This window comes from Perognathus longimembris, chromosome 22, assembly GCF_023159225.1.
Source record: "Perognathus longimembris pacificus isolate PPM17 chromosome 22, ASM2315922v1, whole genome shotgun sequence".
NCBI lineage: Eukaryota > Metazoa > Chordata > Mammalia > Rodentia > Heteromyidae > Perognathus > Perognathus longimembris.
Genome location: NC_063182.1, coordinates 9,665,727 through 9,678,397, shown reverse-complemented (window position 1 = coordinate 9,678,397; position 12,671 = coordinate 9,665,727).

Sequence of the window (12,671 nt, the reverse complement as noted above, 5' to 3'; positions counted from 1 at the left end):
AAATCAATACTAACTGCCCTCTTTTCAAGGGAACTGAGCAGACATCAGAGTTGAATTACAGAAACACGAGTCTCCACCCCAACCCCAGGTGTAACCTCAAAGTCAGGAGTTTATCCTTCCGAACACTCAATCTATGACTACCCCCTACAACCCATTTCAGTCCTACTCCTTCGTGAAATTTATAGCCATGCTAAATGTCGTGTCACATGTCTATATCTTCAGAGTTTTCTCCCTTAATGTTCTGGAGCTGAATTGGAATGGTACACATCATCCAGAAGCAAATTTAGGTTGAGCTTTCTGCATTTATTCCCATTTGGAACAATCATAGTAGGTCATTTGCAGGTAAATGGATGGACCTGGGAACACAGTGTTGAGTGAAATAAGGCAGTTTCAGAGAGACAAAAGGCACATGTTTTCTCTCATATATGAAAGTTACACCTACAATATAAACATAGATGAAAATATAGCACCATAAGCACACATGCATGATCAAACCAACTAAAGCATGTATGCACAGGGGAGGATTTCCATGGTATAACCCCTTTGAAGAAGTAACCGTTTCACGAAATGAATAGCAGGAAGCTCAAACATGTCCGAGGGGGTTAGGGATAAAGGGGAGCGGTATGGGTGGATGAAGAGAGGAATGGTGGATGAATACAGTCATAATCTCCAGTGTACATAGGCGAAAGTGGGACTAGGAAACTTGAAGGAATGGATGGGGCTGGCAACCACGGAGGGAGAAGGAAAATGATAGCAGGCATGACACTGATCAAGAAGCATTGGACATACAAACAGACATGTAATGTTGAAAACTCTTTGTACAACTATTTGAAGGCAATAATAATAATGGGAATGAAAACTGGTTAGGCCTGAGAGACTGCATGACTCCAGGATAGCTTGTGAGTAGGACTGGATTGTCGTATTGGGTTCATTGACTATTTCCTCTTAGGATCTATGTCTTTCTCACACTGCAACTTCTCTGTAGAAAGAGTGAGGAGAGAAAAATAAATACATGAAAGATACATGTTTCTTTCCATTTCTAAAGCAGCCAATAGCTCAGACACAGCTTCCACTGCCGAGTCTGGCTTAGTGAAAGGAAAAAATAATGTATCCCTATAATCTCCACTGAGTGCTCCCCGTGAATGTACAACCTGCCCACGTTGCTGGAACAGATATGATCATTGAGACTTGCAGAAATGTGTCAGAGAAACTCTCACTGAAATCATTGTCAGCTTAGTTCTGAGGCCCAATTTCTCACCTGTACAAGTGATTTCTGACCCAATCCCGTATCACTTCCACAGTGCATCTCAGAGTGACAGTAACTTCCAAAAGCTCAGACACCACAGACAGAATTTAGGCCCAAAGCACAGCATATGTCCAGAAAACCCAATATTATTTTTAAATTTTTAATTAAATGGGGAAATTCTTAGTGGCAGTGTCCAAGAAACAAAAGAAAGCAAACCAAATCAAAACATGTATTTTTTAAACTAAGACTCTGATATATCCAAGGTCAGCTGGAGGGCTTGTATGTTTTATAATGATATTAAGTAAAAGCTTGCTTCAGAATTATGACCCAGGGATCAGAATTATGACCACAAGATCCTGAACAATTAATGTTCATTCCAACTCTGAAATAGTATGACTCTCCCAGAATTCCTCTAAGGAAGCAGAAAATGTGATGAGTACATTTTAAAGGTTCTTAACCATTAAGGTTAAAACAACAGTGGCTATTTGATTGATCTTTGGTTAACCAAACATTTAATCAACCCATCAACCATGCTCTTAATGGTGAAGCTTATTGGAAATCTAACCACCTAACACATGAAATGATATCACCTATTAGGTACAGCAAAGGGAGCACTGAACTCTGAGTTACAAGGGTCAATGTGAAATCTGGCTTTGCCTCTTGGAGCTATATAACCTTGGGTAAGTCTCCTAACCTCTAGGCTTCTATTTTCCCGGGTAATTTCCAAAGTCTTTGTAAAGAACTGACATTTGGGAAGCTGTGAAAGTTTTAATCCTTTCCTGGAATTATTTTGCATTTCGAATGATGGGCTTTTTGAACTAAAAGAGCAGCCCCAAGCCTTCAGGGCAGAACTACCCAGAGAAATGCATCAGAATTAAAAGACTTAGATTCAGGGCTTTAGGACTTTAGGTCCCACATCTGTTTTATCCAAGTAAAGTGAATCGAGTGTTGCATTTCTTTCCAGAAAGCCTCCTCTGAAGTCACAGCTGAGTGGGGGTGGGGGTCCTCCCAAGTGCCTGTAGCCCCAGTTGGAAGGCTCCCACCACCACTGGCTCTCCTCCACTGGCTCTGCTTCTCCCTTGCAAATCTCCAAATCTCCATTTCTGAGGAGTCCTCTCTTCCAGGTTTACAGCCACATCCACCTCAATGGCTGGCTTCCTTCTTCACCTCCTTTAGGTCTCTGTGCACATGTCCCTCAACTCAATTGCTGCCTGCTCCCAAGTCCTGTTAAAAACCTATATCCCTCCATGGTCCCGCTGACCTTCTTGATGACCTTTAATTTACTTCTGCACATTTTCTTGTTTCACACACAACACCTCTCACCTTCCAATTGATTATGCACTTAGCCCACTCACTTATTATTCAGTTTATTGTTCACCTTCTCCCAACGGAACATAGCTCTACATGGGCAGAAATCTTTCTTTTTTTAATTTCTCATTTACTGATAGGTCCCATAATTTTAGAGCAGTGCCTAGCCTACAGTTAGTGCTCAAATATTTGTAGATGGCAAGAATGATTCTTTTTTGTTGTTGGTGTTGTGCCTTTGTCATCTCTTAACTGGTAGAACTCAAAAATCAAAGGCTTTTTAAAAAATTGAGTATTGACAGGCTGTCGGTGGTTGGACCACCTATGTTTTAGTTTTTTGGGTTTTTGGTTTTTTTTTGGCCAGTCCTCAGGACTCAGGGCCTGAGCACTGTCCCTGGCTTCTTCCCACTCAAGGCTAGCACTCTGCCACCTGAGCCACAGCGCCCCTTCTGGCCGTTTTCCATATACGTGGTGCTGGGGAACCGAACCAAGAGCTTCATGTGTAAGAGGCAAGCACTCTTGCCACTAGGCCATATTCCCAGCCCCCTATGTTTTAGTTTTTAAAGTCAGGGAATGTCTTTGACCTAAAAATCTTTCTGTTGGTAATAAAATTAAAATAACAAAATAGAGATGTTGTAAATAGAGATGGGAGCTCATTCAAACCTCAGACATTAGAGGAATAACACTGCCACATCAGAATGTCACTATTTAAATGAGCTTAGATGGCATACTGTTAGGATAAAGAATCATATAGTGTGCATAGCTTGATTATGAAAATAGAAATAAATATATATTTGTTGAGGTTTATAAGTGATTAAAAACAACATAAATAAATACATTTACTGTTATCTTAATCACTCTTCTATAAAGTATATTCTTTTATGAATTTCCACTGGTATTTTTCCTTCAAACAAGGCAGAAGATCTTTAAAAATATGACATGAGTCAGAGAACAGAGATAGATGGAGACTGGGAAAATAGTATATGCCAATTTGCAAAGTAAATACAGAAACAGACACGCAGAAACACGAGCAACGTCTAAAGGTAAGAAACAAAGGAAGACGCAGCAGCCATTTTTATGGTGAAATATTCCTCACAAATGGGTTACAGATACAGCTTTTGGAAACAAAAAAAACAAAGAGTAAAAGTAAGCTGTATTTTTAATTATAGTTGCACCACTTCTTGGGTCTTTTGCCAAACACCAAATGAAATTAAGGAAAAGATTTGGCCTATAGCACAGTTTTTCCTTGCCAATTATAGAAAACACAAATCGAGAAGATGTCGGAAAAGTTTCAGCCAACATCTGACTTCCTTAGGTCAACATCATCAAACAGAGTGCTGGGCTGTCCCCTTGCTACAAAAGCAATCCATCCTCCCATTAGCAACAGCACCAGCAGACTAGACCAATGGCCCCATTCCAGAATAGCCTTGCTCCTCATATCAGATTTTTCCTGGACCCAAACTGCCAGGCTACGAGGCATGGAATATTCATTTTCCCCAAAACTCATGAGACATCTAGAGGACATTGAATGAAACATGAAGTACAATCCACCTCCAAAGGAGCTTACAGAGCAACCAGGACAATGGATGCAGGAGACATGGAGGATAATCTATGAGTATCAGAGGTGCAAGAGCAAAAGTGAGTGGAGCTCTATGTTCTCTTATGGCTGTTATGATTACTTGGGAAGACTTTCTGGAGAAAGCAGTTGGACTTATTAGTCAAAGGAATCACCCATGAGTAAAGGCACAGAAGCACAACCAACTTTGGTGGAACCACAGGCAGTTAAAATGACCATACAATTAGATAATGACTCCTGAGATAGAGATGATAAAACTAAAAAGAGATAGAAGATGGCAGACCCTGAAACTTCTCTATGTAGTAAAGTCACTGTTGGTCCTTCCAGCCTTACGGAAACTCCCCATACAGAAACCCAGCTTCAGAAAACAAATTCATTGCAAAAGAAATTGCTTGCCAAATGATTAAATGTTGGCTTTCTTTAACTAATAGGTTCCATGCTCCTTAAGTTACTCTTAAATGGCATGAAGTTCTTTTTTGGCCTTCTGAGTATAAATTATTAATTTGCACTCATTTTAACATATATAATATATAAAGCAAGCTATGAGGCATATTTATTTCTCAGTTAATGTGAGATTTCCTAAATCCTTCATGAAAGTGTCTAGAAGTCCAGGTCTCTAAATAGCCCCCACCCCTCGCCCATATGCATACCTTGCTAAGTTCAGTCTTTTTTTTTTTTTTTTTGTGCCAGTCCTGTGCCTTGGACTCAGGGCCTGAGCACTGTCCCTGGCTTCCTTTTGCTCAAGGCTAGCACTCTGCCAACTTGAGCCACAGCGCCCCTTCTGGCCGTTTTCTGTATATGTGGTGCTGGGGAATCGAACCCAGGGCCTCATGCATACGAGGCAAGCTCTCTTGCCACTAGGCCATATCCCCAGCCCGCTAAGTTCAGTCTTTCATCCATTTAGCCCGTATTTACTGAGTGCCTACCATGTATTGGGTACTAAGTACCAGCAAACAAGATAGACATGGTCTCAGTGTCCACAGAGTTTGGAATATATAGAGGAGAGATTAGAAAGACAAGAAAATTCTCTGGAAGTACTGGAGGTTATACAGGGATTTAAAGTATGTTGATATGATAGAAACTTGGGTAGAGTTATGGATGTTTTCTCAGAGGAGATGATGTTTGGTCTAAGACTCTCAGGAAACTTTACCAAATGGAATCTTCCCTTTTTCATCCATCCACCCATCCTTCCCCCCATTATCCATGTACTGAGTCCCACTACTGTGCTAGGCACCATGAGAACATATAAAAGTAAAATACTCCATGCTCACCCCTGAAGACAATCTATGAAGAAACACATGCATATGCACAGAAAGATGTTCACACTTGCTCTGAAATAAAAGTGTAAGCCCAGAAAGAAAGACTCACGTGGTGGAAATGATCTGGAAGATGCCACTGAGGAGACTCCTGGATGAAAGACAGTATTTGAATAAGTAGGCTAGCAAGGTAGACTCTTACAATGGAACCAAATGCCAGACTACGCAGTTGGCTGAATTCTAGTTATTGTAAATCATTCTAGTTTTTTTTTTAAAAAAAAAGACCATAACCTACAAGTTCTATATAACTGAGTGAATCTATATTCAATGTCTGTTGAATAGAGAGCTTGAACATTCCAGAAATAGGGTATTACGAATTGTTATGGATCCTTCCAGCGCTAAAATTCTAACCCCCAATGATATGATCCTTCCAGTATCCTTCCAGTGCTGAAATTCTAACCCCCAATGATATTTGGGTTAATTACCTTTGAGGAAGTAATTAAAGTTAAATCAAGTGGTAACGGTGGGATCCTAGTTTAATAGTAATGGTGTCCTATTAGGCAAAGAAAGAATACCAGAGCCGCATGCAAACACAGAGGCAGGGGCCATGACCTCAGAGAGAAGAGCATCACACACCTGTCCTGCTAGCATCTTGGTCTTATATTTCCAGCCTCCAGATTTGTCAAAAAGTAAACTTATGTTGTTTAAAACAGTCTGTGTAACTTTAGCAAATACAGAGAGGTTGAGTAGATGGAATTTGTAAGAAGGGGGTGGGGAGTGGATTCCACAAAGCTTCCTGAGAATAAAGCCCTGGGATCTTGTGCCTGATTAGAGAGGCTGGGAAGACAGTGGTATTAAGTGATTGCCAAAGTCCCAGCATGAGATGGTAGGACAAGATGTGTATGAGAAAGACATGCAATCCCAGGAGAAATGAACCTTTTCTGGACAGGCAGTTCCTCACCCGGATTTATACTTTGTGGAGCCCATTAACCTGAGTCCAGACACCAGAATGTATTCACCCAGCACCAGCACTGACATTTAACTATTCCCAGAACATAACAAGAATATGTCTTAGGCCTCGTGTCTTATAATAATAACGCATCACCGGTATTTTTCGAATGATTCATGAGGAAAGCAGCTAGCTATGTCAGCCTCAAGGTCATCCTTACCAACAGGAGTATGACCCACCCTTTCCCCAAGGAGTTAAGAAAACCATCTCTTTGCCAGGACTTCCCTGGGCTTCTGTATAGTCAGGCCACAGAGGGATGTTAGTTAGCTTCCTGGGTTCTGTCAAGATTGCAGAAGTTAGAACTCCTTCGGAGCCCTGAGATTTCACTTCTTAACTAGCGCTGGGTTCCTCCAGCCTGCAGCTAACAGAGCTATGGAATGTAAGTGACAAATTACAGCGTTTTCAACAGTTGATGGAATGGTTACCCAGTCATGCAAAAACAACACAAGCAGGGTTTGGACCCTGCATAGCTTGGTTGTTAGAGCTCTAGCCAATAGTGAAAGCATCAGATACCAGGTTGGAGTCCTGATTTCAGAACCTAAACACACACACACACACACACACACACACACACACACACACACACAGGGTGCGCGTTTGCGCGCGCACACACACAAACAAGCAAGCAAACAAAATCTTCACCTCTTACTTTATACCATATAAACTTGATATGGGTGATAGCATAGCAAAGAAGCCAAAGCTGACTTCTAGACGTTAACATAGAGTGAGCAACAATTTCTTAGAAAGAATGCAAAAGACATTAACTATAAAACACAAATTTGGCACATTGGAGTTCATCAAGACTTCCAAAGTCTGCTCTTTTAAAGACAGCTTTAAGAGAGTAAGGCAAGCTACAGATGGAGGAATATATACATCCAAAGTCCTTAGCCAGAATATACAAGGAAGCTCTATAGATCAATAATCAGAAGATAGACAATGCAATTAAAATTGGGCAAACTATTTGGACTAGACACTTCACAATACAAATACAAAGACAAGGAATCTCAAGAAAAAAATTCTCCACATTGACCACCAGTGAAATGAAACAGAAGCACAAAGAAGCATCATTCTATAGTCACTAGCCTGGCTGAAATGCAAATGACTGACCATAGCAAGAGCCAGCATGGACAGGGAGCCACAGGAATCTCATTTGTCACTATGGGAGTCAGTATAATCACTTTTAGAAAGATGGTCTGAATAAGTTCTTAATAAAATACCCATCGAAATTCCACCTCTACCCATTTGCCATGAACAAATAATCTGGATAGAGCTTAGGTCTATCAGCCTGTCTCTGGGCTGCTTCAGGTCAAATCCAGATTATGGAAATAACATACAGGCACAATACATGGTAACATACTTGATCGACACCAAATTGTACATTCTAGGAGGTACATGCTTTATTGTGTATATATTAGATTTAAATCGAATTATTGTTTAAATAAAAGTATTTACCTAATATGGTAGACTGAACTGTGCTTCACAAAACTCCTAGGTTGAAGCTATAGCCTTAGGTGACTAATACTTGGAGACATGGTTTTAAGGGAGGTAATTAAGGTTAAATAAAGATAAGGACGCTAATCCAATAGGATTGATGTCTTTATGGGAAAGAAGAGACGTCACAGAGCGTTCTCTTTTATCCCACATGTGCACAGAGAAAAGGCCACGTGAGGATGCGGAATGGGGGCCTCTGTGCACAAGCAGAAAGAAAGTCTCGTAACAAATAACCTTGACAGCACCTTGATCTTGGACTTGCAGGCTGAGATCTGTGAGGAAATGTCTAAGCCACTCAGGGTAGGTATTTCTGTTGTCACAGCCACACAGATCGCTACAGCTCCCAAGCATAAGAAAATAATGAACTCACCCCTCCTGGCTAAAGCATTGTAAGCTAGGGCCTTTTTGATCTTTAGATTAACTGAAGTTTTCTGAACTAGGCATTTGTGAGACCAAGCAGTTGTTTCACTTCTACAGGGAGCCCTGGGCTACAGATATGACAGCAATTCATAGGATAGATCCAACACAATGAGGAAACACAAGCAGATTGACCGCTGAGGCCTAGTGAAAGGAAGATCACATCTCTATCACATGCCCTAGGTGAGCCAGATAAGATTGTAGTGAAACAGAATTTTCTCTTGGGTTTTGACTGCACCTAACTAGTCACTGGCCTTCAAACTATAGACTGAATTTCTCTATTCTCTCTCTCTCTCTCTCTCTCTCTGTGTGTGTGTGTGTGTGTGTGTGTGTGTGTGTGTGTGTGTGTGTGTGTGTACCCAGGTGCCAGATTGCTGAAGTCTGAGCAAGTCTCTCTCTAAAGGCAGAAGACCAGGAAAGTCAGCTTTACCTGAGCAAGAGGACATCTGTGTGTTTGGGGACAGTTAACACTGCATCTCTGGCCTCTGACCCTCTCTCCTGCTCCTGAGGGCTTTGCTTTACCCCAAAGCTTCCTCACCAGACTGAACTGGTCCAGAATGAGTGACAAGCTAAGAAATTCCCTCGCCCTCATGTTGTTCTTGCAGGACCTGAGGCAGACACAGGTCTATGTAGTTGCCCAGGTCCCAGACAATACCACCTGGGTCCCTTGTGTGCTGAGATGAGAAAGGGATGGGACACTGTTCCATCCTTCCTCTGAGCCACTTTCCTTTCTTTTCTACTCTCTTTTCCTGCTCTCACCTTCCTGCCACTGAAAAGACAAGTGACACAGCATGGAGAATTCCAAGTGCATGCCATTTATGTGATCCAGAATGCCCTTCCTTACATGGAAAAGCCTGCTCAAAAAAAGACAGACGGTAGAAATGGTGCCGTGGCCACCGTCTTGATCAAAGTGCTTTTCTGGAATAAAGCAGAGTTTTTCTTTTTGATCAAAGTAAGTGCTGCAGACATGTTCTAAACAGAACTGCTGGCTGGGAGACTGCATGACAAAGAGGCTCCTCCTCATCCTTCAGCAATAGTATTTGCCTCATTCATTCTCTTCGTACCGCCTCCAGCCCGGGCAGGGCTAGACGGCCTTGCAACTTTCTCAAGTTCTCCTAGGTGACCTCATTAAGAAGGTGTTGTGTGCAGTATTCAAACGGAGAGCATTTGTTCAGTTCCTTGAACAACTTAGCTCTCTTCTTTCTAAACCATTCTATTACCACAAAGATATTCTTTAACCTGATTTTTAACATTTCTAAGTGAGAGGAGATAATGTGCCACAATTTTAAGAGAAGTTGTTTATTTTTCTCTGTAATCAGCATGACCTCCTATGGACAATGTAAAAGATAGTAGGAAGTGCTCATGGAGGCCAGGCACCCGGGGTCGGTTCACGTCTGTAATCCTAGTTGCTCAGGAGGCTGAGATCTGAGGATCATGGCTCCAAGTCAGCCTGGGCAGCAGAATCATTGAGACTCTAATCTCTAATAAACTACCAAAACAAAACAAAAAGGCTGGAACTGGAGCTTTGACTCCAGTGGTAGAACACTAACCTTGAGCAAAAACAAACTCAATGACAGCATCCAGGCCCTGAGTTCTAGCCTCAAAATTAGCACATTAAAAAAAAAAAAAACACCACATGGAGTATTATTATGTGTGTTAGGGCACTTACTTGGTCTTTTATGATGGGACATAGATCTTCCTCTGAGGGAGGAATACTTACAATGGAGGATGTTTGCTGGCCATCCTTACATGTCTGCTTTGCATGCCTTCATTATCCAAGTGCCCCTGCAGAATTAGCAATACGTGGACCCTGCTAAGGGTTGCTAGTGCTTCATGGTTCCAGAAGCTGAGAAATCCAAGAGCATAGTGCTGGTACTGCTTGGTTTCTGGTGAGGGCCTTCTTGCTACATCATAAGAAATGAGAGTCACAGTGTAGGACAGAGGAAGAATGACAGCTCAGGCCTCTCTTTCTGTCCTTATACAGCTGCTGATTCCATCACAGCTCCTAAAGCTCTAGAAGGACAAAAGGTTTTAGGGGACAGGCCACGGCCTGACAACCTCAGGCCTCTGCCCCTGATATTCTAGCACAACACTTCTTGGCTGTCTCAGCCATGGCTCAAACAGGCCCAGGTGTAGCAAGGGCCACAGTTCCAGAGACACAAGCTGTCATGGCAGGTGACATTCATGTGTTAATTCCACAGACAGAATGCAAGAGCTGTGAAGTGATGACTTCCTCTACTTCAAAACATCCCTGGGCCCGGGGACCCAGGCAAACACTAGTCACAGGGGCAGAGCCAGTGCAGATGTCCCCGGCTGTGGCAAAGCGAAGCAGAAATATAGGATCTGAGCTGCTCCAGAGAGTCCCATCAGGACAACTACTAATGGAGATGCAAAGGTAAGGACAGGCCAGGACTCCAGGACTGCAGGAAATACATTTCTTCTCCTTAGTCCCCATCTTGGGGATTTCCTTTATAGAATAGACTAGGTCACAATGGGAAATTCTATTCCACAACTTGTTTGATTTCACAGGCTTGTGGCTGGCAGGCAATTTGCTTTAGGATTAATCATGGTATGAGTCTCACCCATATCTGATCTAGATAAGACTCTGGACTTTAGACTTTTGAGTTGGCATTGGAACAAGACTTTGGAGACTATTAGGATGGAATGAATATATTTTATGTATGAGAACAGCATGAGTTGGCAGGGGCGGGGGCTAAGATCAGAATGCTATCATTTGAATGTGTCCTCAAAAAATAACATACATTAGGAGAAAGAGTTGAGGAAATAAGATTGAGACACTAAATCTTTAATGCCAGAATCTTATAGGAAGCAGAAAGGAAACCCGTCAATCAGAAAGCCATCTTTATGAACCCTAATTCTTCCAATTTACCACAAGGCAAAGCTCTGTAATAATGAAGATGGTACTAAAGATGGCTGAGATGGGTTGAACTGTCATCTTCATGTCTCACATGCTCTCTCTCGCTCTCTCTCTCTCTTTCTCAGCCATATTTCTCTTCTCATAAATTTCCTATCACCTTTACTATGCTTGACTCTTACCTGGATTCTTCTCTTGCAAAGACCAAGGTCAACTTAGCTGCCCTATATTTCTAGTAATATATTTGGTGCATTGGCCAGAGAGCTAGGGATTCATCTTTTTCTGAATTGAATTCATAGAAAGGTAACATTATAAGGAAAAGAAAAAAAAAAACCCAGGCTGCCATTAATAATGACACAGTGGACCCATGACAGCCAGAGGCCATTAGTGTATCCGAATTAGTCCTACTAATCTCTTTACTACTTTGAATTTTTTTCTTCTACATTAACAGATTAGAAACTCCTCTCTCCTTTGGTTTGGCTACTTGGCATTCATCTCAGTAACTAAACATATTTGGCTTTATTGAGGGCATCTTTTCTATCTTAAAAACCCTTGGCTGCTACTTTGGCTGCCAAACAAAGCAAAACTGAAATTGCATCATTTCTCCAATGACAAATATTTGCTTCATCAATATCAAATCTATATACCCCATGCTCTATTTCCTTGATTCCCCAAGTAAACAATAATTTCTTTGTCTCAATGCCAAATCCCAGTGTAACTTGAAATCATCTTAATTCAGCAGTCAAACACAACACATATTATCAGCAATCTACCCCCTTAGTTGAAATCTCAAAAACACAAAAAGCTAAACCTAAACACATATTCACAAGCAAGGACAAATCCATTACAACTTCTGCCTGGCTAATAGCAATGTGTAAGGTGCTACCTAGCTAGCTGCAGTGGTCCCAGATTCAAACTGGTAATCCATTCATAACACACAGAAGACTTTAATCCATGGTTGACCTGACTTAGCTCTATTGTAGGAACCAAGTTGGAAAATAAAGTATTCAAAGTATCTGTGAATTCACTGAAAGGCCTAACAACTCTCCACAAATGCACTTGGCTTCCCTTAACCTACATAGGTGATTAACATCATGGTCAGAGATAAAATGTAAAATTCATCATGACGGAAAGCTGCTGTTTTGGTTTCTTACAGGACTTGCCCCAAGCTTGCAAGTCCAAGCTACCTTCACGCCACCAGCAATTCATCACTCTTCCAGTCTGGAGGCAGCCCTCGAAATCAATAGTTTCCCCAAAACTAAGACAAATGATTGGAGTACAAAGCACTCCAATCCATTATGCTTCCAAGGAAAAGCTGTCCAAAGGCAAGTCTGTAATGGTCTACTCAGGCAAGTCACTGGGAGAAGTTCTAGGCCCAACTCTGCTATGTCATTTACAACAAGCCACAACCTGATTCTAATGTCATTAAAATGAGAGAGAGAGAGCTGGTGCCAGTGGCTCATGCCTTTAATCCGACCTTACTATTCAGGAAAAAT